This window comes from Andrena cerasifolii, chromosome 14 (assembly GCF_050908995.1).
Source record: "Andrena cerasifolii isolate SP2316 chromosome 14, iyAndCera1_principal, whole genome shotgun sequence".
Taxonomy (NCBI): domain Eukaryota; kingdom Metazoa; phylum Arthropoda; class Insecta; order Hymenoptera; family Andrenidae; genus Andrena; species Andrena cerasifolii.
The window spans coordinates 10669988-10696514 of NC_135131.1; the positions used below are offsets into that span (position 1 = coordinate 10669988).

Genomic DNA, 26527 nt, shown 5'->3' on the forward strand with positions numbered 1-26527 from the left:
CGAGCTTATTTGGAAATTGCCAATTAGGACGCGTGGGTGGGTTACTATTATGTGCATGCTGCTCGATGGATATTGCAGTCGTTGTTTATTTTCCTACCCTGAATATATTTGTCCGAAAATATACGTTTCGATAGCAGACGCGATTCGCCTAAATATTGAGACCAGCAGGTTCCTCTGCAGCTGCTTAGTGTTGGCGCTTTTTGGATCATAAGAGAAACGAGATTCTACCATTTTCACCAGTTCTCCTGGCAGGCTATTAGGAGTGCGTGTATATATTCTTTTGCATGCGAAATAGTATTATAAGCATCTGTAGTATAGTCTTCTTAATCTCTTATAAACACTAAGTAGTACAACATAAACAAAAAAAAATCATTAAAAAATATTGACATTTTCCAAAATTTAGATTGCAGAGTTCAAAACATTCTGCTCTATAACTAAAATGATTCTACAATAATCACCCATAATGAAATGATTGCAATTTTGGAATATTCCTTTTTTATATTTTAATTCTATTCCTCTGTCTATGTCTGAGATAAAAATTTCCACATACTTCTATCACCAGTAATTGTTATTCGCTCCCCACAGAAACCCTTTCCTCACCCTAAACTGGTGAACCACCCGCCACAAATCCACACAGAAACTAAACCCCTCGCTCGAGATTCCATGAAAGGGCTCGTTAAATTCAATGTCGCAACTGCATCATTCGAGAGAGGAGCTGCGAGAAGCGTAACGTTTCGTTGCAGCCAGAGGAACCACAGTTCCCTTTCTCAACGCAGAGGCAGGACAATCAGAAACGGGTCTAATTAAGAAGCTCATAATTAGCCACGTCGATGGTCCAGCTTCTCGAAAGCAATGGGGTGAACTGGTTCAACGAGACCAGGAAAAAGTCGGCCTGATTAATTATTGCCCCTGATTACAGGAATCTCGGTTGGCCGTCGACGAGGTAAACGCAGCAGCGACGTAATGATAAGCTGCTGACAACTCGCCGACGGGCAAGCAACGATTGCTTATCGATTATCAACGCCTGCTTAACGTACTTGTGCCTGTAATTCCACTGTGTCTACCTTAGTTTTACGTATGTAGATCAGTGATACGGGGAACGCAGGGAAAAGCTGAAAAACTGGGATATGTTTCTCTTTATCGTTTAACGCTTTATGTTTTTAGACTCAATGACGCTTTTCAGTAACTCACAGTCGATCTTTCATGCAACTTGTGCGCTTCGTTATCGGTATTCGTTACTTAATTAACGTAATATGAATTTTGTGATGTAATAAAGACGAATTATTATCTTTATTATTATTATTATTATTATTATCATCATAATTATTATTATTATTATTATTATTATTATTATATAGGGTATATCGCAGTAATCGAAGTGCAATCTAAATAGCAGGACCTTATTTTGTATACAAAAAGAAATTGAATGATTTTTTTTTATACAATCTTCCGTTATTAAGTAAAATAAGTTTGAAATTCTGTTCGGTACGAGTGCACTTGACTAATTATAAATGTAGGTCTAATGGCTAGGGCATTTTCATTACGAGGCTTTAGCAAATAAGGAGAAGTTTGAACTTTGAACGAAAGTTGACAACAGTTGGAGATAGATTATATGTTCATATGAGGTTGGTGTGTAGTATAATTAATTATTTAGTCAGTTATTAACCAAAATACCTCGCCACCTTACCAATCCTGCTCTTAAGAATATTATAAAAAAAATTAATCCACGATATTCGAGCGAAGTAGTGGGAGATTAATAACAGTCAGCTCGGTCATCTGGGTTAGGGTTTTGATAGTGATTTCAGGCTGAAGAATTCCGTGCGCAAGTGAGATTTACGTAATACATTCGTAAATAGATAGTTTATTTGAGCGCGGGAAATTAGAAAGAAGTTTCATTACTCTCCCGAAGTTGAAATTAATCGCGAGTGGCGGGTACTGACGTAAACCACGGGCTCTATATTTATCTTGCTGGCGGAACAAAACGGGAGTTTTCATGAAAATTAACAGGATTCCTTAAAGGTGCGTCGAGCAGGCTTCTCAAGGAGCTTGATAAAAAAAATCTAGACTTTTGTTGAGATACCACCGTGACACACTGCCGGCCATCATTAAATTCATCGAGCCCCTTAATCGTCATCTCGGACGCGACGAATTCCATTTAGAAAATCTGGGTTAAGAGCGCTTAATTCTACGTGGACCGAGTTTAATTTGTGCAGCAATGGTGCTGGCTGCTTCGCTGACGCCATAAGTGTTAACAAATGCCGCTGCTTCGCAAGGCTACTGGCACAGCATCCACACGGCCGTTTGTTGTCCTTTGTAAATCAATTATAAAGCTACTTGTCAGGTTTCTTTGAACGTTCGGTTTCGTCTAGGGTTGCAAACAGTACCAGTTTTGCCTTGAGATTCCAGGTTTGCTGACATTTCTCCAGTCCACAGTTTTGCTGGTAATTTATCCAGGAATGTGATCAACATTACCCTTTTATCTTAAAAAGCAGTTCATTCTGCAGCATGAATTTACGTGTAATAAACCTTTCGTTTTTCGAAACCACCATACATCACTGAATAAATTAAACAGCTAAGTTGACAACGCATTAGAAATTTTACGCGGTTGTCTTTCTTTATTTCAAATTAGTAACACCCTACGAGTTGAGCGTAGAAGTTCTAAAGATTATTAGATTAGTAAATAATGTGGATTATTTTTTATTATATAAGTTATATATTGCTTTTAATTACGTATTAGGTAACCAAGAAACCAATTTGTGTTTTCTTGGATTGTTTTCCTTTATTTATTAAACCACGACCGTGATCATCACTCTGCGATCACTGTAATAAATCGCTGTTAGTGATTTTGCGGGCCATCTCTATGACAGTGCGCGCATCGCGTAGTTTCGAGCACTCGATTTATTGACACAACGAGGTTACGTTTGTTCTTCCGAAAATCCTACCGAAGCGAAGCCACTGTGGAAATAAGCGTCAGCTCCCATAGCCGCGGAGTTAAATGTGTTGAATCGAGCGGCACCAGAGGAGCAAAGTCAAACAAATCGAAAGAGTCCCCTACAGTGATAACCAGCTATAAAAGATAGTAAAATTCGATAAGTATCCCGTTCAGTCCCATAACTCATTATCTTCCGTTTATTCTCTCCGGTTCTTTTTGAGACCATGTCGTGCGATTCCAAGTGTCACTATATCTTCCTAAGGGAACGCATTACCTCGCTTTCCCACCGCTGAAGCGTGCCGCTGGAGGCATAAAGATCATGTTATCTTGATCGATATTTTTTTCCCCTAAAAAACGAGCACAGCGCGGCGCGAGAGCGCGCACGCAAAAGGTATGAAACATTGCCGTGTAACAATCGAAAAAGGAAACGGGGATCGACAATAAGACGGATTTCCAGCTGGTCGATAAATTTCAACCCCCCTCCTCAGCTTCGCCTGACCCCCCCCCCCCTCAACCCCTTTGTCGTCGCGAATTCTATCGTCTTTCGTTCCCGCTAGTCTTCGCCGCTTTCTGAATGAACGAACCGACGTTCGAAAGGTGAACTTCTTTTTCCAGCGTGGTTTATACCACGCGGCGAGGAGGGCCGTTTACGGCTGTCGTAATCTACTGACGGCAATGACAGTTGAAAGCCCACGTTGTCTTTGCTCCTCGCGGCGACACGGCAGTGGTACTTACATCAGAACCGTACCTGCTCCGTCGCTTTTTCTAGTCGGCTTCCCTCGTGCTTCTCTCACCCTTATTTCCTTTCAATCGCTGTGTCCCGAGAAATTTTCACTCCTCGGTCACTGGAGCTTTCATTCGGCCAGTTTCTAGGCGGGCGGGTAAAGATTTCTGGGGCAAATAATTAAAGTATCGGACTTTAGTTCAGTCCGGGATGGATATAATGAAGTTCGAACCGCCAGGTTGCTTTAAATAAGAGGTTTCTTATTATACAGGGTTCTGAACTTTATAGCGAATCAGTGGCAAGACTGACTTCCTGACAGATTCTCAGCGTTGATGAAAAAAAATGTTGATGAAAATGTCTTGGGGCTTTAAAGTAAGGTGAACATTTTCTTTCTCGGGGTTTCTGGGGACGTGTGATATTTTTTCGTTTAGGGACCACCTCTGCTCCTCGGAGACCAGGGTTGGGCATTAACTAAATATAAAATTAGTTTAATTACGGATCGAGTAGAAGTTGATTTAACTTTATTAACTTTACTCGACACATGACGCATAATTATTCTTTAACTTCCCGGGGACGTATAGTCGCCTTATTTTAAAGGGTAGCTGGGTAAATAGCAGTAGAGGTAGTTATCGCGACTATGTTAACGCAAGGTCCATAGCGCACGGGCGACACATTGATTTTGGGTCTAGGTAATAGTAGTCTTTGCGAGCAAGAGTGATGCGGTGTTTGCAAAAGGAGAAAGCGATAAATATTGGCAAGCACGAGTAATTTCATAGGCGAGTAGGTACATTGCAAATTCGACTTGATGCAAGATCTTCCTTCAAAACAGATGTCTGTCTAGTTCGACCTATTCCACTTGTCTTCCTAATTGTGCTAGAAAGCATTGATTCGTGCGCACCACTTCTATTCTCCCTAGTTGCATCTGTACGCATTGATCCTCCAATGCACCAGTTAGCCCAGACACTCGACATCCTACCAAGTTACGGCTTTCGAACGTTATTCGAGGCGACCCAATGCTCCGCGCCGTTTAATCGCTCGAAAGCTTCGAATAGAAAGAGCAGAGGGAGGAAGGAAGGGATTGAATGGCCATCGGTGGTATCATACGCTCGGTGCATTTGCGATTTGCATTCCTGCAGGCGTGCACCTCCTCGTCCGTGGCTATCCGATGGCACAAAGACTGACTTCAGGGTTACCGAGAACTCTTGGCAAGAACGCCGTTTTTCTCTTCCTCTCCGTCCCCCTTCGGCTCTCTTTCCTCCGCGCGTCCCCTGTCTCTCTCCTTTTGCCTTTTCGACCAGCGCGCGCTGGCAACGACCTCGAAATCCACACCGCTGGAGCGACTCATCGACCTTTCGACGGCTACAGCTGATTCGAATCCGCTTTTCCTTTCGCCCATTTCGGTGTACGCGTTTCCTTACCGAGATCACCCATCGAGCGGGCATTTTCCACTTTGCTTTGAAGCTGCGGCTGCGTTGCCAGTGGGAGTCCTTCTTTGGGCCTCTTTGAGCGCCTTCTGATCGAGCAACGAGGGATGTAGGCGATGAAACGTCAGAAAATCGTCTCTCATTGGATGTTGCTAACGTACTGTCATAGCGAAACTTTTGAGATTCCACAGATGAAATTTGCTGTACTAGGAAGGTGGGCAATTCAAGGAGATTTGTTGGAAAAGAAACGTGGATTATACTAAGAAAAATAAGAAATGGAAAAGGTATAGCAGAGCACGTGGTGAACATAAAAGGAAAAGACAAGGAAGTATAGCGCAACTACCGGAAGATGAAAAGAACGTAAATCATTTGAGCACCTATATGAAAGCCCCAACTTCGACAAGATTCTCTTAAGATTGTGCGCTGCATTGTAGTTTATAGTGCTTTGTAAATATCCATCGAGGAGTTACGAGGATATCCTGTGGATCTTATTTGAATATTCATGAAGTACCAGCTAATGTTGACACTCGTTGTTCCCCAGCGCACATTTCAGTTCCTGCACCCAAACGTGCAATTAAGAGTATGATTGATACTGCAATCAACGACCAAACCAGCGCCGTGCCACGTCAGATGTATTTCCTCGAAATTCGAAGGAAATTAAGGGGAACCAGTCTTGGGATCGCCACCCTCAGGACCGAGTCCCACTTTCATTACCTTATAACGTAGTTTCACTCTCTCCACTCGAATTACAGTCTCACTTTCGCCACCCTCGACACCCATTGGCAAAGATGGCGAATGTCAATCCACCGGGAATCACGTACTACGTTTCTCCAACTCGTTTCTTCCAATGCCTGAAACTTGAGCCTCGTCGGATCAGGAAATTTCCAGTTGCTAAATATTAACCCCAGAATCTACTTTCCTCGTGATATTCACTGTATAATTTACCTAAAATTCGAAGTTCACTTCAGAATCTTCTCGTTAGGAGATCTTCTTCATCTAAATAAACTTCAGAACCCACTTTTTGCTAAAAGTTAATTCTACAATTGACTACCTAAAAAAAAAATAGCAAAAGAAATTGTTTAAATAAACTTCAGAACCCACTTTTTCCTAAAAACTAACTCTAGAATTCACTAGCTCCAAAAAAATAGCAATAAAAATTGTTTCAATGAGCTTCAGAACCCACTTTTTGCTAAAAACTAACTCAAGAATTCACTACCTCCAAAAAATAGAAAAAATTGTTTCAATGAGCTTCAGAACCCACTTTTTGCTAAAAGTTAACTCTGCAATTCACTACCACAAAACAAATAGCAAAAGAATTTGATACAATAAACTTTAGAACCCACCTTTTGCTAAAAGTTAACTCTACAATTTACTAGTTCCAAAAATTAGCAAAAAATCTTTTTATTATATTTTTTAATATATTCCAAAGATTTTGCGTAATGTTTGAATTTATTCTGGGAAAGTTTAAGTTGTGTCGAAGTGGTTGCACGATTATAATACAGTTGGCCGCGGCACGATTGAAAAAGGGAAGACAGCAGGGTAGAGGATTTTTCATCGTGTCCCTTTTTGAAACACGACTTTATGTGATATGTTTTATGCGTTCGATGGGTAACGAGGATACAATGGCGGCTTCTGGGTGGGCTACCGGCCTTAAAGTTTCCAATGCAAGCCAGAGAGCAGGTCTCTGCATCCTGTGCACGCAGGATACTTCAAAAGGAATCGAATCGATGTGTGCGGCTCTCGGGCACGGTCGATCGCCTTCACGGAAAAATATTCGAAAGTACTAATCATCGCGTACAGCGATACGAACGCGCCTTGCAACTTGGTATCTTGAACGTACCTGAAATGTTGCTTTTCGAGTTTACAGTAGCATTTGCAAAAATACCACATTTTCTTTTTCTAAACATACGGAATAATTGAGTAGAAAAAAATATATTTCTTGATTTGAAAGTTTTACAATTTAAACAACAATTTCATTAATTAATTTCAACAACAAGCTTAGCTGACTACTTTAATTCTTTTACTCCTCTGATTCGACTAATTTCTTTGATTAACTTTTTAACTTAACTTGAGCTGCAACTTTCTAACTTGACCTAACTCAACCCTGATTAATTTCTTTACAGATAAGTTAAAATGTCCATTCGAACTAATATCCTGTACCAAAATAAATTGAAGAAAAATTCAAGGGAGATTACAAATCCTCATAAGTGGGAACGCGACTTTAGGTCACCTATTCCACAGTTATCCTGCAGAAAGGATACTTTTCTAGCAACAGACTGCATCATAGGCCTCGAGTATGCTCTGCGCCTCTGTTATCAATGATAACATGTTGCTCACGTGGGAACGTGGCTTAAGGCCATGCTTAAGTAGACACTTAACGTATCACTCTTTTCCAAGCGAAAAGAGCAATCGTGGACAGCGTGACCGCAGGCGCGAAACCATCCCGCTGAATTAAAGGCAGTCCCATGGGCACGCGTGATCTTTATTCAGTCTCCACTTAATATGCAGAACGCAATACATCATAATAAAGGGAGGCTGGGCGTGCACCGTGTGTTTACGCAGCTCGTATTAAAAGGGACGGAGATGAGTCGCGCGGTAATTTGTCGCTTGAGAACCGTGTTCGAATACCCAAGTACTTAAGCGCGAAATGAAATCATAAAATCCACTGTGTGACGATCCTCTAGACACCACGAACCTCTGTTCTCGAGGCGATCCTTTTACCTCAATCTCAATCGAGTGTATTTGCGCTGTCAATAGAGGATGATCAAGCACTGACACCTATTAATTCAATATTAAAATGCAAAGAGTAGTGATGTATGTACCTTCATTCGCAAACTACGAACTGTTTTGCGACGAATCCACCATGGCTGGGGGCTTGCTTCATGGATTATTTCGTAGAAGCAAGCCCTCGAGACGGGAACTAGCGATACCGGGGTACCTGAGCCAGCGCGCCAGTGCTGAGAGCTTGCGAAAACCTCCGCTGGTGGCGTTCTACGAGTCCCGAGCCCCGCCTAGGCTTAATGCTGAAGGGAGGGGGGTGGAAGTGATCATGATTCGGGGTTAGACTTCAGCAGCGCTCCGCAACCGGTGAAACGGTGGTGAAATTATAGAATCAAGGATTCGTGCTACGGGTAACTTGAAAAGTATGAATTTTTCGAGAATTATTTGTTTCCGCAGTTTGTAGATATAAAAAAAGATGCAACTTTTCTTAAAATTTCTTTTCGATATCTCTCACCGTTCTCGAGATATTACACGATAAAGTGAACTCTGCATTTTTCACGGCGTGTTCACCCGTAAAACCGCACTATGGCATCGACAAAAAATATTTTTGTGTTACGGATTAACTACTCCACTTGCACACAAAGTTACATAATGTTCCGAATTTCCGGGTTGCCTAACTTCCCTCGTAAGTGTGCTGCGGCGCAATATCTTCAAGAAGAGAAAAAGCACAGTTTTTTTTTAATAAAGTTTTCCATAAATAAATAAATGTAATTTCTGTTCAACTTGCAAGCCCACAGTAGCAACATGCATTTCAGTTTTTTCGTATCTAAACAAATGCAACCTAGTGATTTAAGACAGTACTGTATTTATAAATAACAAGAAGAAAAGTCGAAATTAAACAAGGAGATTATTCGAAATAATAATCTCCTCGCGGAGATTAAAACTGCGTTAATAATAAAAAAAAGAAAATGAAGTTGGTCTACTTCCTCTCTCACTTGCATTTGTGGTAGTTGGCGCGAAATTTTTCAGGCCCGTGTAAGTACAGATCTAACAATGGATACTTTGAGGAGCTTCTACTGAATGTAATAGTCATTGTACTGTTTCGCGCTAGAGAGCCAGGACTATGCGTTTGCACAATCCAAGATCGTTCCACTGCCGATACAAAGGTGCCTGCGTTAATCGGCCAACGACGTGCAAATGTTGCGCAACCGCATAATTGATTAATGACGACTAAACGAAGCGGTTCGTGCCCACGACTGACCCGATTGTCAGCGTTTTACACTTTCTTTCAGCAGCCAACGATCTGCCAACGTTCCTCCATCGATAGAGATCGCGATAGATCGCGCCGAGAGGTTTGCATGCGTTGCATTGATCACATTGGATCGTTTTGATAACCTAGTTTGTGCAATTGATCAAAGAGCGTTTGTTGGCGGTTAGCTACTCCTTCTCTACGTGCGTTCCTATAACACGCGAAGGGTTAGCAAATTTTGCACCCCAGTTTTTATATTTTTCGAAAAGCATCGACAGTCTTATCCAAGGGTCCTCGGATAATTACACCGAAAACAAAGGCAACATAGCTCCCACACTTTGTACAAAACCTTCCCCTCAGAAGCGCTCATTCGGATGGGTCTGACCGACTCGAAGGGACATTTCTCCAAACCTTACGCCACTGGAAGCGCGAATGTCGCTCCGCGGATCAGCGAAACGTCGTCTTAGATCCGAAAAAAAAATGGCCAATTAATTCCGCCTATTATATTACGCATTTCTGCCAAGGCCGTCAGGTTCGCAGGGAACTGGTCGCGCCGGGTCGAGCGTGCAGCAGCCGCGTATTCGCGTTCCTGGCCGCGCCAAAACAGTCGACGGCGGATTTTTTCGTCGGAAGCTCGGTCAAGCGACGAGGAGGAACCGCTGGACAAAGGGGAAAAGCTCCGCCGCGGGCCCTGCACCGAGAGCAGACCCGGCTCGACGCGACCTCGCCCTCGAGAACGTCTGAAGAATCACGGCCAAGGATCTCGCCTATTTCCTTCCTATCCTTTCTTCCTCGGGCTCGTTCGTCTTCCCCCGAGATCGTCTCGTCTTTTTGGTCTCCTCGCACGATTCCCTTACCACGATTCACGGGGGTCGTTGTGTTCGCTGATACGTCGAGTTCTTTTGGGACTCGGTTCTCGTGGAACTTTGATAGGATTTTTAGGAATCGACGTGGGGAAAAATTGTGGTGCAAGTGAAAGGGAAATAGGGAAGGAAAAGGGGGCTGAATTGGTCAATTGAAAGATTAGTGTGTTGGCTTGGAAGTAAAAAATATTGCAAATTCAGTGAAAGCACATTTTTTATTTGCAGTCGCTTCTGTTCCCTTTTGTCTAATTTTCTGTAGGAATTATTATTAGTAGTAGGGATTATTTCTGTATAATATTTCTATTCTACTTTATCGTTTGCAACGCCTGTGGCTCGATAATAATTGCTCGAATAGAGGTTTCAAGTGAAAAAGCGAAGTGTCTTCTGACCCCCAGTGGGACACAACGTCCAAGACCACACAAGAGCGCAAGAAATATGGATCATGGAGTCAGTTCATGGCACACGGTACTCTAGTATACGCATTTACTCGCGGATGATGCATCGCAGGTAATTCATGAAGCTTAGGAACATGATCCTACGGTGAATTATTTATGGCGCACAGTGCACGGGCTGACTTTCGCCTGACGTATCAAATATGATTAACGTGTCAAATACAGCGATTTATTGTCAACGTTATCGGATCATCTGCAAGCCCATTGAAGCTGTCTTTCTACCCTCGATAGGACACCATTCGTGCAATCATTCAATGTAGCATCTTTACAAAAAGTCACTGCTAAACGTCTAATCGTATGTTTGAGTTTGCATCCTTTTTGCAAGTCTTCTAATTGAGCCAAGTTATGCAGAAAGCCACGAACCCTCAAAATGACAAAGAACGGATTTTGTGATCTTTATTTTGCAAAAGGTTCCAAAACTACCAAGCCATGGTGACATTTCAGGCTTAAAACACAAAAACCACAGAAAATTTCAAATAATATGAATCATGCTATTCACTATTAAATAACTCATTAAAAATTGTAAAACAATAGCACGAAACAAAACATACCCAATAGAAATAAAGCTACTTTTTTTTAACAACTAAAATCTTTAAATTAAATTTACTCAAATTCAGATCATTAAGGGTTGGTAGCTTTCTGCATAACTTGGCCCAATTGATCTATCTTATTTACCAAAAAATGTGGTAATCTGTAAAACAACTTGTTCCACAATAGGAACTTGTTATCCCAGTTTCACAAAGGATTTAGAAACTTAATGAAAGTAATGACCACTTAGAGGAAATTTAAAAAAATCTCGTCCACCTTTTAATTGGAGCTTCCAAAACCATAGCAGCAAATTTAATCTTTTTCATAAAGGATTATCAGGTTTTGGTTGCTCGTTGTCTCCACCCCACGGGCAACATGTGCAAACTGTCATCAAAGATATTTCGCGAGCGAAGGTATTTTTGATCGTCCTTAAAATACAACACTAAAACGTCCCGCGGCTCCAGTAGAAAAGAGAACGGGAAATATACTCGAAATATGAAACGTCTAATTTTAGTTGTCATTCCGCTTTGCTGCACGCGAGGCCGAACACGCGGGGTATCGCTCTGCGTTCAGATTTCAGGCTTGCAGAAGCTGCGAGTGATATGCGATTGACTGATTGGACAAGATGACCGTGAAAATGGGGGTTCATTTAAAAAACGACCACTGGAGTCCATCGAGCATCGTTTCTTTTAAGCGGTCTCGGGGGCTTCTAGTCGACAAAAGAACACCTTTTCCTTCGCTCGATGAGCCAGGCCAGCTTGGATTCAAGGAACCGTGAAAAAATTCAGGATGACAGAGGCAGAAAACGGCTCAGACTTCCCGCAGAGCGATACCTACTTTACATGAGAAGCGTCGAATCGCTTAGAAAAGTGGCAAGCAACCTTTTGTTTGCAGCGGGCCAAAATGATCCGTACGGGCCGCAAAAAAACGTGGTCAGGGGCGAATTTGGAGTTTTGGGAAACCCTAGGATAACAAGCGTCTGCCGCCCGTTTGTGAAATATCGTCAAATATTTTAATTCAAAAGAGTTGAGGCAATTTTAAAATTAATTCTATATGACAAAAGTGAATTGTTTCTAAAGCTGTCGCAAGCCCCTGTGTTTAAACCTTTTCCAATTTCTTTTGCTCAAAATTTATTGATCCCCAAAATTTGCCTCTCCCTCAAATTTGTCATTTAAAATTTTTCTCTCCCTCAAATTTGTCATTTAAAATTTTTCTCTCCCTCAAATTTGTCATTTAAAATTTTTCTCTCCCTTAAATTTGTCATTTAAAATTTTTCTCTCCCTCAAATTTGTCATTTAAAATTTTTCTCTCCCTCAAATTTGTCATTTAAAATTTTTCTCTCCCTCAAATTTGTCATTTAAAATTTTTCTCTCCCTCAAATTTGTCATTTAAAATTTTTCTCTCCCTCAAATTTGTCAATTAAAATTTTTCTCTCCCTCAAATTTGTCATTTAAAATTTTTCTCTCCCTCAAATTTGTCATTTAAAATTTTTCTCTCCCTCAAATTTGTCATTTAAAATTTTTCTCTCCCTCAAATTTGTCATTTAAAATTTTTCTCTCCCTCAAATTTGCCATTTAAAATTTTTCTCTCCCTCAAATTTGTCATTTAAAATTTTTCTCTCCCTCAAATTTGTCATTTAAAATTTTTCTCTCCCTCAAATTTGGCATTTAAAATTTTTCTCTCCCTCAAATTTGTCATTTAAAATTTTTCTCTCCCTCAAATTTGTCATTTAAAATTTTTCTCTCCCTCAAATTTGTCATTTAAAATTTTTCTCTCCCTCAAATTTGCCATTTAAAATTTTTCTCTCCCTCAAATTTGTCATTTAAAATTTTTCTCTCCCTCAAATTTGTCATTTAAAATTTTTCTCTCCCTCAAATTTGTCATTTAAAATTTTTCTCTCCCAAAAATTTGTCGCCCTAGGCTGCAAATGTGCTTTTCACGTTTTCTTTTCGAAACATTTTATGAAATACTTTAAATATTGTAAAAAAAATTAATGTAGTTAATTGAAGCGGGTCGCACAAGCAGTTTAGAACATTGTTCCATAGGAGAAGAATTCTTGCATGCTTAAGCAGTTTTTTGAAGGAGGAAGGAAGCTCGAGCGGCTCAAACCTTCCACGGTTGGATATTAACTTGTCAGACGGATATGCAATCGGTGAACCTGTCTTGTTCTGAATAATATATCAATAATCATATTGATATTCATAGAAAAAGTCTACATTCGTTTGACTATCGATCTGGAAGTGGTACTTTATTAGTATAAGCCGCTCAGGGTTGTCAGTTATGGTTGCAATTGACTCCGAATCTCTTACCACAAATCCTACAAGATAAATGATCTTGTGAAATAGGTAAATGAAAATAGACCACACGGGAGAATGTATTCCACGATCGTATAAGGTCTCCACGAGTGCCACCTCCAGATTGATCATCAGATTCAGAAATCTTTGACGTCTAAATGGACTTGCATTGATATTGTATTGGAATGGGACTAAGGCGAGCGAATACAAGGAAATGGGTGTTTCGACACTGTCCAGCGTTACGAACGCGATTCGTGTAACCTGAACAGGACGTTTCTCTTCCTGATTCAGCGACAAGTGTACGAAAAATCTTTGTTGCTCATGGGCTGGTACTTTAACGATTCGATAAGTAAATAAACTGTAGGCTGACTGGCCACTGTAACTATCAATCAACCGGTTCGATTATGTAGCTAACGTTTTCACTTTCTATTCACAGTCGGGCAAATAAACATTCGGCGGCGCGCGGTGGAGGAAAGAAACTGTAATCGGGCGAAAAACCTTGGGACGTGTAATTAAAGCGTGGTCGTTGATTCGCGAACCCTTTTGTGCTTATTGAATGACTCAACGACCAGTGAAAACGAATGTAGCAGAGGCATTTGTGGTGGAAAGAAATTTTCAAAAACATTCTTTTTTAATCGCGCTTCACTCTAATATTCAGCTACTTTTGTCGCGAATATTTTTAATATGTTGGTATCTCTAGTTTATTTTGAGAAATTTCATGATTCTTGCGATGCGAATCCACAATGAGATTTCAGATGAGGCAAATGCGCGTTGATGACTTCACTATTGCTTGATACAACTTTTCTTCGTCTGAAGTCATCAGGTCTCGCGACAAGAATTTTTCTGAATCGAGGAAATAATTGAGAGCAGTTTGCGCTAGATTTTTCACAGCAGTGCAAATTGTAGTTACGCTGGGGGAATATTAATTAGATTATAATGTTTTTTGGCCCCATTTGGCGCAGCGATTTTTCAAAGCCGATCGATACCGACAAACACAAACGGCGACGTGTTTACAAAAGAAAAAGCTTGAGCAGCTTGTGACTCACGATTGTTATTTTAAATATGACAAGACTTCGCGTCTGTTTGAATTTCAGTCACGAGTCGTTAAGTCGAATCGTATTACAATTATCTCCGTCTTCACCTTCGAGCTGGACACTGTAAATCGTACGTGGTTTCGATGACGACAGCCTGATTGTGAGTCGTAAAGGGAGCACGATTTCCACGCTGTTTATTGCACGGTAATTTTCAAAGAATAACATCCCCGTTGTTCGATTCCAAGCGTGCAATAAAATATTGGCACGGAGAAAGTGAGCAATTAAAGTATCAACGTATCCACCATTTGTTAAGAGCCGTCGAGAGGAGACGGTTTTAACATCCGAACACTTTTATTTCCCCAATAAAAATAGGGATGGTGAATTTATTTGGTTGGGCACCTAGAGAAAGAAATAGGAGACTATTCGAGGCGTTAATCAAGCAATGACGCAACCCAGTCTCATAAAGTTAATGGAAATGAATTGAAATAACCTGACGTAACTAGGATCGACATTTATGTTAGAAGTTGGGTCTAATGGACCCAAGTCCCTCCCAAGTCATTTGGGAACCTGACTCATCGTCGAGTAAGTCTTTAATTCTTACAGATCGATTGATTATTAGCGGCCTAATTCGGGCTTGAACGAAGAGTCCATTTTTATAAATCGCTTGCAATTCAAAGCTTCATTTCCAAAAAGTATGAGATACTTTGAAAACTCTTAATTCTCGTAAAAATTAAGAATCTAAGGCACGAGACGATACTATTAATAGGACCACGAGCACCGCGTTCAGACTTACAAGTAACATAATGAAAAATTAGCCGCAGTTTAGCTTAAAAGATTCACTACCGAGTGTCACGTATGTGTGACGCACAGATTCTACCACAAAGACTGGCGCCACATACGCGTGCCAGCGATATGACTGCTCGGTTTGTCTATTTGACTCTCTGAGCACGGAGAAACGTTTGACGTGCATCACGTGCGGGAATCCTCCACTCTCGTTTGATAACAGTACTTTGTGAACGCCGATGGGCGTTGCCCGCACAGACCGGGCGGTTAATACGTTTTATCTGTGTACAAGTGCAAAGATCCACTACATTCAGTAAAACTGCTAAAAATATAGAATGCTCTGTGGTGAGCGATCTTTCACCTAAACAGTTGTAGCAAACTTGTCAAGTTTCGGTAATAATTCGATAGTCAACTTGCCCAACAAGGCTCAAATGGAAACGTTAAATCGGTGACTGTTTGTCAGTAACGGGGTGGAGGAAAATCATAGGTTCATTTAGCAATTTTTTTCTCTTAAATAATGAACTCAATAGCATATCTGATTAATGGCATTTATTATACATCTCTAAAAGCTTAAAAAAAAATTTTTTTTTTTTTTTTTTCATAGAATGACGGAGTTAGGGTTAAAAAATAATCCCCTTTAAAAAATATTCAATGCCCAGGATACGTCTAGCGCTTGCGCGCCTGTAAAAGACCAAATGCCCCGATAAAGGGTGCTCCATCGCGTCGCTCGAGCGCGCAGCGACGTTCGCGCGGCAAATCTGTAATCGTAAATCGCGCGATCCGTGGAAACACTGGAAACAGCACACGAGCGGATAGAAAAACCTGTTCCACGACGATAATAACGCTCGGCTCCCAGTACGAATGTTGGTCCACGAGCAGACCGACTATCTCCGAGGCGATCCGCCGTATCTGGGATCCTCGATCGTCGAGCATCGGGGTGTTTATTGCCTCCTCGATGGGATTATGAAAACGTAAAGACCCCGCGCAACCAGGTGTCCCGGTAATCTCGAAGACCGTGTCCTTGTTAATTAAATGCCACGACCAGGTGCAAAGACAACGCACGAGTAATTGCGCTAATAAGGATGAGCCTCTAGCCTCGCCAAATCGATTGTCTGATATAAAGGGATAAAGTAATTGGATTCTCGCTGCGGTATTAATCCTCGGTTGTCACATCTATTTTTTCGAACGTAGTTGACACACTGGGTCGATTCGACGCAAACCCATTTTCCATCGGAGGTCTTAGCCCATGTATTTTCACTTTTTACTTTACTTCTTACTTTACTTTTTACTTTACTTTTTACTTTACTTTTTACTTTACTTTTTACTTTACTTTTTACTTTACTTTTTACTTTACATTTTACTTTACTTTTTACTTTACTTTTTACTTTACTTTTTACTTTACTTTTTACTTTACTTTTTACTTTACTTTTTACTTTACTTTTTACTTTACTTTTTACTTTACTTTTTACTTTACTTTTTACTTTACTTTTTACTTTACTTTTTACTTTACTTTTTACTTTACTTTTTACTTTACTTTTTACTTTACTTTTTACTTTACTTTTTACTTTACTTTTTACTTTACTTTTTACTTTACTTTTTACTTTACATTTTACTTTACTTTTTACTTTACTTTTTACTTTACTTTTTACTTTACTTTTTACTTTACTTTTTACTTTACTTTTTACTTTACTTTTTACTTTACTTTTTACTTTACTTTTTACTTTACTTTTTACTTTACTTTTTACTTTACTTTTTACTTTACTTTTTACTTTACATTTTACTTTACATTTTACTCTACTTTTTACTCTACTTTTTACTCTACTTTTTACTCTACTTTTTACTCTACTTTTTACTCTACTTTTTACTCTACTTTTTACTCTACTTTTTACTCTACTTTTTACTCTTATTGACTATGCCTTTCCTCTTATTGACTATGCTAGCTGTAAATACTCAGGTTTCCTCTTTTTTGAGTAATAAGGATGATTAATAATAATAATAATAATAATAATAATAATAATAAATTAGTCGTGAAAATTCTGAGATAAAGATCGAAGATTGTAGAATATATGTTCATCGTCGAAAATGAACACTAAAAGTATTATCAGGTTCAAACAGTAGTACGATTTTCAATGACACCTCAAAGTTAAATTGTGTGTCATTTTGACCAAGTGTGACAACCGAGGGTTAAGCTTTCGATACATCCAGCTGATTTATGGCATTCGGCGCGATCGATGTGTCAACCGGTTCCCCTCTAACGAGTCAAACTTTCTACTTTCCGTTTCAGCGCGGGTGACAGTCGTTTGCCATGTAGATGTGTTCTTTGTGCTCTGGCAGTAATTATAAACGTGTCTGTAGCTTGTGGGATGAATAGTTGATTAAGTTTCAGATGACAGTGGGAGCTAGGTGCCAGTAGTAGTTTGTTCTTGTAACTTAATTGGGTTATTGGAGGATTGGAATCTGAGTTAATGAGTTCGGTGCGCATTCAGGTGACAGAAACTGTAGGTATGAGAGCAGGGCTTAAACTAAGTACTTGCGCAAAGTAAGCTAATAGAAGTATCAGTGTTTCGAACAGGAATGCGAACCAGTATAAACATTGGAGCCGGTCACTTGAATGCTCCAGGGAGTATTTCAGTTTTGTTGGAACTTCTAATTGCAATTGTTTCCCTCCTACTTCTCGATCCCATCTTCTTTATTACTCTCCACCTCTCACAAGCTTTACGACCATGCGTCAAGCGTCGAAAACATGTGCCCGGAAACGCTTCTTTAACGTCACTAACCGTCGACTAAAAAATGGGTCGACTTACTTTTCTCACGGAACGTATCAAGGGAGAAAGATCATCAAGAACCACACTTTCCTCGGTGAGATTAGTAGTTAAATATCCAATGCCAATCATTCCATATATTTCAAAATTCCAAAAAACAATGTAACTTACATATAGTGACAGAATTCTTTAGAAGCATTTTGCCTAAATATGCCCCACTTAGAAATTTCTCCATGAAATGCCATCGAACCTTCGACACCTCATCCTCATGGGACCCAAAACTATATGGTACTGCTCTTCTGAATTATTTATTTCAAAGCTCCACAGCTGAGCATCGCCAAAGATTTACACCACGCAGCAGACCCATGAAACTTAATGCATCGAAGATAATTCGAGTCCGTACCTTGGGCGTATAAACAGACGGGGCCATTTTCACTCGGCACTCTGTAATTGAAGGAATGAATGATGTCGCTGCATTCGAGGTTTGCTGCCAGCGTAATTGTCATCGATCGGGAGTTCATCGTTCCGGCCCGGCTCGCCCGCTGACAGTTTAATATTTCAATCGAGCCGAGTCGCGCAACAAATCATCGTCGCGGGTTACTCGAATCTGGTTTACGATCCCCGCCCGTCGCTCGTTACGGCCGCTCGCGAAATTTTACGAGCAGCCCGCTGAAATTAACGCTTCCTCCGCAGATTTCACCCGTCGAAAGTTGGAGTCGCGTTAATGAACGAGGACAAGGGTACGCGGGGACGGAGATAATCAGGCTTTATAAAAGTCTCCCACGCGCGCCTATAAATCGTCGCGTTACTTTACGAGACACCAGCAACGAGATCGTATCGCCAGCCAGCCGTTCAACACGGTGATGTCACTGCCCCCTGGACAGTCAACATCCCTGGCATTCGGGATACCAAAGTTTACTGGGCGACGCGACAATCGTGGCTTGCTGGGGCAGCTGAAATCTTTGAGGGTGGTTTCGGTTTTTTATTTGAGATCGGGGTTGGTTGTCTTGACGTTCAAATTGATGTTGGCTGGTGGACCACTGCCAATACAAAAGGGTATTGTGCTGTTCTGATTTTATTCTTGAAGATTGAATTTAGGGGATGCTTTCAATTTTTTAGTTTGGGTTATTAGTAACACCCTTTTGAAGGTAATAATTTTTGTAGGTACTGCGATTTTGGAGGTTCACTGTACGATTGGTAATTTAAGGGGCTAACCTTTAGGGGTGCTTTCACTTGCAGGCACTGTTAGTTGTCTTAGAATTTAAGGTGATGATTTTGGATTACTAAGGGGTATTGTAGCATCGTGATTTTTTTGTTTAGGTTTCTGAGCTTGAGGGTGGTTTCAGTTTTTATATCGAGGACACTGTTAATTACCTCATGGAATTTAAAGTGATGACAGAGTCAACGTCCCATCAATTAGGTCAGCCAAGTTTCAAAAATTGAACTCTTGGGGTGCGTTTACATTTTAGATTGGGAGCACTGCCAATTATATCTTGGCGTTCGAAACGGAGATGTCAATACCCTATAGAGTCAACGTCCCATCTGTTGCACTGCCAAATTTCACTACACCACGTGGTAATTGAACTAGACCTTTAAGGGTGGATCCTCTTCCCAAACTAGGCTCGTCTCTAATTAATTTCTGGCGCTCAAAATGACGGTGTCAGTGTCCTCTCTGAAGTCAACATTCCATCCACTAACTGTCAATATTTATTATACCACGCGATCATTGCGATTTTCTTCCAAAAACAAAATAAAAATCATCCCTAGTTACTTTTACCTCTTAAAAATGATGAAAAATACGCTACAAATTTTATCAACCCTTATATTTGTTAAAAACGAACAGCTTCGCTTGCTGGCAAAATTTCAAACTAACGAATCGTGTATTCCAGTAGTTAGCTGAATTGAAAGAGCTCCATTAAAAATACCCTGACAACGTGTTTCCCTCGCTGCACTGCTCGGCGAGCGAGAAAAAGGAAGGAGATGCGATCTGCGCAAGATCTGTGGATCGCAAGCGTGATAAGAACGCTAATACGGGTCGTGACTGTGATCCGAGACGAGTTCCGCGATACTTGGCCGAATAAGGATGCGAGGGACATTACAATTCCACTTTAGTTCTTCTTCAGCTGGCCCGAGAGGTGCGAGGCATTTAATTTTCGTGAATTATACACTGAAAATTATTCGGCGATCCAAAGCAGAACTTTCAAAAAGAAAACTACTTTAATCCAGTGTCCATATTCGTGTCTTTCAAACTCGTTTATTTCTTCCAACAGAGATAAAGAAACACGCATATCCTCGTTTATTTTCACGATGCCTGATAGACACAATATTCCTCCACCTTCTCTTCTTTATCACTCGTTTCGTAATTCATTCTCTCAAACAAAAAAATTGTACAATGTACAATTACATATTGGGTATATTACATTTCTCGTTGGTGTTTTACAATGTTTTTTAATGGGTTATTTAATAGCGAGCAGTATAATTAATATTACCTAAAATTTTATGCACTTTTTATTTCTTAAGCCTAAAATGGAACTATGGCTGGGTATTTTTAATAATTGTACAATCTACAAGTTTTTCCACGGGTTGGTAATTTCTTGCAAAATAAATATCACAAAATTACGCGATCCGTATGTGTTTAAATAATTCCGTGCAACTTTTTGGCAATTTGCCCTAATTAAAACACAGTTCCTCTGCCTTCATTCCCCACAAAAAACCTTCCAGAAACCAAGTAGCTCCCGTTCCAAAATCACTCCAAACAATTTCCACTACTACAATACCCCCAAACACCTGAAACCGTCCCGAAGCACGAAAACGATAGTAGAAATGCTCCGAAACGATTTCTGCAGTCGCGACGGCCAACCAGCTCACGATAGGAATAAACAGGATCGGTCTAGCGAAGATATACACCAGCTCAGCGAAAGTATCTGACGGCTCGCAGATATCGGAAAAACCGAGCAGCCGTGGCTAGAAACCGTCGTCCCGATGATAGCCCCCGACCCTTATCACCGCGATAAGTCGTGGCGGTGTCGCGAAGAAAAACGGATTCACGTGGGTGAGGCTTCTTTCCACTCGCAGCGTTCCCGATAAGGATATCCTCCCCGTCCCGACTGTCCCGCCTCGGAGAATCACGATTCGAAAGGCTTGTCCCCCCCGACTGCCGCGCAAAAATCGTACGTGGGCCGGTAGTAAAAGATGCACGTCCGGATGCTCGGCGTTTTTCCACAGGGGCGTCCCGGTTCTCGTGCGAAACGGCTAACTTATCGCGGCTCGTCTGAAATTTAGACGCGACTTTGATGGCCTCGATTATCGAAAACCGTATGTGTAACAAGCTTCTAGGAGGCAATAAAAGAACTGCGGGCTCTACCCTGGCAGACCAGGCGCCATATTTCAGAGCAACGGCGCTCCGGCTGCGCCTCGGCAACCTACATGTCTGTATTTATCTGGAAATCCTCGGGGAATATCGGTTTTATGGGTCGCCAAAGGTCTGAGGGAAAAGTGTACGTAGGTACATTTAGGAAATGTTTTATATTCTTGCTTAGGGAATTACACAGATACGAGTGTGCGGGTTGCTGGACTTAGAATTGAATTTAGTGCAGGTTTTTATTTTTTTAGTGATACTGTTATTAACAGTAAGTCACCGAGCGTGATAATTAGAGCGAGATAATTTCTAACTCTACTATTTTTCTCTTTCTTGCTTTCTTATATGTATTTGTTTCTTATCTTCTTGTTATTTTCGTAATGTCTACTGCTGCAAGGAAGAATTATTATTATTATTATTTTAATAGTTAGGGAGACTTGATAAATCAGAAAAATTACTGTTTAAAATGTGTATGTGTAAACTGAACGAAGCAAGTATGGAAGGATCAAGAGAGAAGGGTGATTTTTCCAAAGCTCGCGCCACTCAAAGCGTTCTGTTTACTCTTCCCTCGAGAATTCGAAACCTCTGCTCGCTTGGCATCGCCTACTAGCAAATTTAGTTTACAGCCTCCTTTAGACTAAGCATACGTACGCTTAGTTAGTTTTAAGAGAATCTGTTTAGTCTAATGGGAGCACACGCCGCGTATATCTGTGTGGAACGAATAGAAACGTTCGTTTCGCGAGTTGTTTGAAAGCGCGTTGTGTACCAGCATTTCTTACATATTCGCGTATCCGCCAATATTTTACTGCCCCCGCGTGTTCGGAATCCTAAAGAATTCTTGAGAGCCTGCTCCACTATCACTCATCCCACCCCCTTCACCTTCCTAAATCCGCCCGATCGAGGCGAAGGGGTGTTAATAACCTCAATAGCGGTGCGCACTATAAATGCAATATTTTCCAAAGCCGATTGCTCGCCAACAACAGTCCGAGTGGAGGTATTCTTAGCTCACAGAAAGCTCATTGTAGTTCCGTCGGAAGCACACGAGCTTCCAGAATACACCGCGCGACCTCGAGGCTCGAACAGATCGCGATTCGATCGGCTTCAGACGGACGCATTAGAGCAGAATGCCTAGTATTCATGTCCACGCCTAACACCGCGGCCCTCCACCTGTCCAAACGTAATGGAGCAAATGGATGAAATGGACCTTGTGTCCTGACGAGCTGGCAACGCGTTGAAAATAGCTTCTGGCAGGATGCTCGCTCGTAATTGACGTTAGATCGATCCCTATCCGCGGTGCTCGTTCTATTTAGAAGACCACGCGTCGCTTAGGAGCATCGGGTGTCTCGGCTTTGCTGCACGTGGCTCGCGTGGATCAAAGGATCAGGCTTAATCGAACGATTAAGCTTTTATCGAGCCCTTTGGCTCGCTCCTCTGCGGAAAATCTCGGCTCGTGTTCCGATTATCCTTATCCCCGGATGTATTTTTAACGAGACCGCGGATTTATGGGCCACAAGGCGATAGTTGGGCCCTTAAGCCGCGCCCCCACTTGCGCGACGCAGGCCTCTCGCGAGGCGGCTCTGAGAGGGTGCTTGGAAGATGTTCGAGATGCATTTGACGATGTGAACACGGGGAGGGTGTGCCTCGCTTAAAAACGTGCAGCTACGATATTAATGGCTTATTGAAGGTGCTAGTGAAATAGGTTTCTGGGACAGATGTAAACAAGGTGCTTCATTAACGTTTCGTTGTTGGAACTACCAGACGAGGATCCAGTCGAAGAGTCGAAGGCACAAATTGGGTGTGAGGATTGTTTCATATTTACATCAGATCTGAAATTGTCAATTATATAAAAACATCGGTATCCCTAAAAAAACATCGATGGTTTCTATATATCGAACTCTAAATATCGATGGTAAAAACATCGATATATCGAACTCTAAATATCGATGGTAAAAACGTCGATATATCGAACTCTAAATATCGATAGTAAAAACATCGATATATCGAACTCTAAATATCGATGGTAAAAACATCGATATATCGAACTCTAAATATCGATGGTAAAAACATCGATATATCGAACTCTAAATATCGATGGTAAAAACATCGATATATCGAACTCTAAATATCGATGGTAAAAACATCGATATATCGAACTCTAAATATCGATGGTAAAAACATCGATATATCGAACTCTAAATATCGATGGTAAAAACATCGATATATCGAACTCCAAATATCGATGGTAAAAACATCGATATATAAGGAGAAAATATAGATGTTCTCGAAACATCGATCTATCGTTGCCATCCCTAGAAGTCCCCTCTCGAGTCAAAAGAAGAAACAATTACCAAAATCATTCTATCTCGAAGAAACTACCGTAATCATTCGTCTAGCTTCGAAACCACTTAAAGCCCAGCAAACAGCTGTCTAACATTCCGTTTTAATAGACAAGCGCGCATCGTTTCAACCCTCCGGGCAATATCACGTTCACCACCACAGTTCAACGCGTTTCGTTTATCCGATCACTCGGTCGCTGCATCGATCGATGAATCATCGAAGGCGAATGTCTTCCTTTTAGACTGTTGAGATACACCTGTCCGGCCAGCTTTTTACGTCAGACTAGCCCGCCCTCGGGGGTGTTAGATCAGTTGTTCCGCGAAGATCCCACGTGCGAAAAGCGCGTGAAACGACCGATTATTCGGCACGTGCGGGCACAGTAAACCTTCGGCGGAGTCTGCAGAACGTTCGCGGGGCCGTTAGTCGATCGCGAGCTGTAAGCAACGATCAGCGGGGAGCCCGACGCCTAGATCCCCGGCGTCTCTGGTGCGCGCCTGCGAAATCTAATTTTGCGAAAGTGGGTTACGCGCCCGCGACGTAGCCTTGCTCGCCGTCGTCTGAACCAGCTTTGTTCCTTTGTTTCTTGTCAGTCACGGCTGGATTTTCGCTACCAGGAAATCTGAAGCCCCCTTTTCCGCGGACCTTGAGCGCCATTTGGGAGGTCTTTAGGAAAATCGCGGCCCCTTAAGCGCAAGTGGCGCGCCGAGGACTCGTGGACCTTCGAGGGGCTCAGAAAGTAGACGTTGCTTTGTACTTTTAAAGAAATCTAAGTGCCTGGTGGATATCGAGGGTAGAGAAAATGACGCCTTTCCATAGAGAAGGAGGCTGATAAATTATTTGCAAAATTTTTCAGAAATGTTGTTTAATTTGTGCTACTAGTTAATTTATCTTTAAATTACGAGTTAACTCTTTTTTCTCAGTTAATAGGATAAGTTTCTTTGTGGGGTGTACGAGGAGCTTTGAATCTTTCAAATCTTTCAGGGACAATTTTCTAGAGGGTTGGTAAAATATTTAAGTTTCTTCGCGTGAAGCGTACGCTTATGTACACAATATGTAGGCCGCGAAATTTTTGCAATATAAATCTAAAGTGACACGTTTATCGCTCAAGCAAAGGCAAGCAGTAATCACTTCTGCTCTATAAATATAAATGATGAAACTATCGATCCTAGTTTCCTAACGCGTATGTTAATGTGCTTTCGTTACTTTACGACTTCGATATCTCTGCGGAATAGAAACTTTGACAACAGACTCGAGATGCAGAGCATGAAATATAATGAGCCATGCTCTGTTTTCTTTCGGGATTACCATTTCCTTCGAACAATCTCAGTTAACCCCTTAACGTCTCATGGAATTTTAGAAACACGTGTGAAAATTACCACCTTTAATTTTGAGACTGCGCTAGAAACGTAGGTAATATTACGGGGGCGAGTCTTAAGGGGTAATATTAATGATCTTTTAACGCGAAACACTTTTGTCACGCACGACCAATAATTCAGCTGCAGAATATATCTAAAACCATTGCACAACCGAAGCGGAGGTGATTCCTCATGCAAAAGTAAGTTGAAAATGTAGAACGAAATTTTTTCATACGAGGCTTAGTTTCAAAGAAAATCGATTATGAACAGCTACTGGAGTAAAAAAAAACAAAGCTACGTTCGAAAAAAGTTATTCCACAATTTCAACGAATTTTTACAGAGCATTCTTCCCAATCCTTAGCCAAATATACAGACACCAAACAAATTTTCAAAATCGATTTTCTCGAGAACGAGGGCTCAATAAAAAAAGTTTATTCTACATATTTCCCTTACAAGTTAACATCCCGAACCCGGAAATTAAAAAAATTCTGAAACCTTGCGAATATATAGGGAATTTCCTCCTCATTGCAACGGAATTTTTGTTTGCTGCCCAAATTCACTCTAAGGGAGTGTAATTGACCCCTGAAAATCCGTTTTTTCCGATTTTGTGTTATAACTCGCGAAATGTAAGAGATAGAAAAAAAGTTTCAAGACAAAAGTTACTTCTTTTAATCAGATCTATCATTTGATAAAAAAAAATATTTTACAGTTCCCGAGTTATAACACAAAATCCGAAAATAGCCGAATTCTCAGGGGCTAATTTCACCCCCTTCGAGTGAATTTGGGCAGCAAATAAAAATTGCGTTCTAACCAGAAGGAAATCCCCTACATATTCACAATGTTTCAGAATTTTTTTAATTTTCGGTTTCGGGATCTTCCCTTGTTAGCTTTGCACGAGGAATCACCTCCTCTTTGATTTTACCACGATCTCCAATACCACCCTGTGCATTCACTTACCAGAGACAATTCTGCCTTAAAAAGAAGCGTATACCTACGATTAAAAACCAGAGAAGTGTCGCGTGTAATAAGCCTCTAAGAATTTTCTACACGGGCATTCCTCGGGCGTTATTACATTTTATCACTCTGCGAAGTGACGTCGCCGGGACAAAATATCGTGATCCCAGTTCCCTCGGTATTTCGCGGGTACCCATCCCAGGGATAATGCACCGAGGAAGTCTCATCATCGGCTGGATGCGCAGAGACACGCTATGACGTACGAGTCAGGCCAGCGATAAATTCCGAGGGAACGATCACAAATAATTCTCACTCTCTGCCGGCAGCCCGAAGGGTGCGCGAGGGCCGCAATTTAAAATCCAATAGCAATCACGCCGCCATTTCCACGGGGCTCGTGCCCGTTGCGTCTTCGTGCCTCCATCGCAGCGATCGAGGGCCGCGAACGATCCAAGCAGCGACGTGCACACGATCCTTCTGCGTTGCCGGTCGCCGAGCAATCTTCGTCGTAATAGAGGCTCGGCAGGCTGCGAGGATTTTACGACCGCTGGACCATAGAGTTTCGAGATCATTGAGACTTCCGAGAAGGCTCCTGTGCACTTCCAGGCTTTCGTGACTCGTGGCACTTTTCGGAATTCGAGTTCACAGATCGTCGAGTGGGACGGTTCGGAGTTTCCCATTATTAGGGGCACTTGGAAGTTTGTGAGAGGTTTCAGGGTTGCAAGGTGTTTAGAGGACTTCGTGAATTTTTGGGGTTTCG

The 26527-nt window shown here is 41.3% G+C and overlaps 1 protein-coding gene across 3 annotated transcripts in view; it reads right to left on the bottom strand.

Annotated features, from left to right (window-relative positions):
* The window catches only part of LOC143376524 (A disintegrin and metalloproteinase with thrombospondin motifs 15), a 133889-nt gene that overhangs the window by 50618 nt on the left and 56744 nt on the right, over window positions 1-26527 (bottom strand). The window lies entirely within an intron of this gene.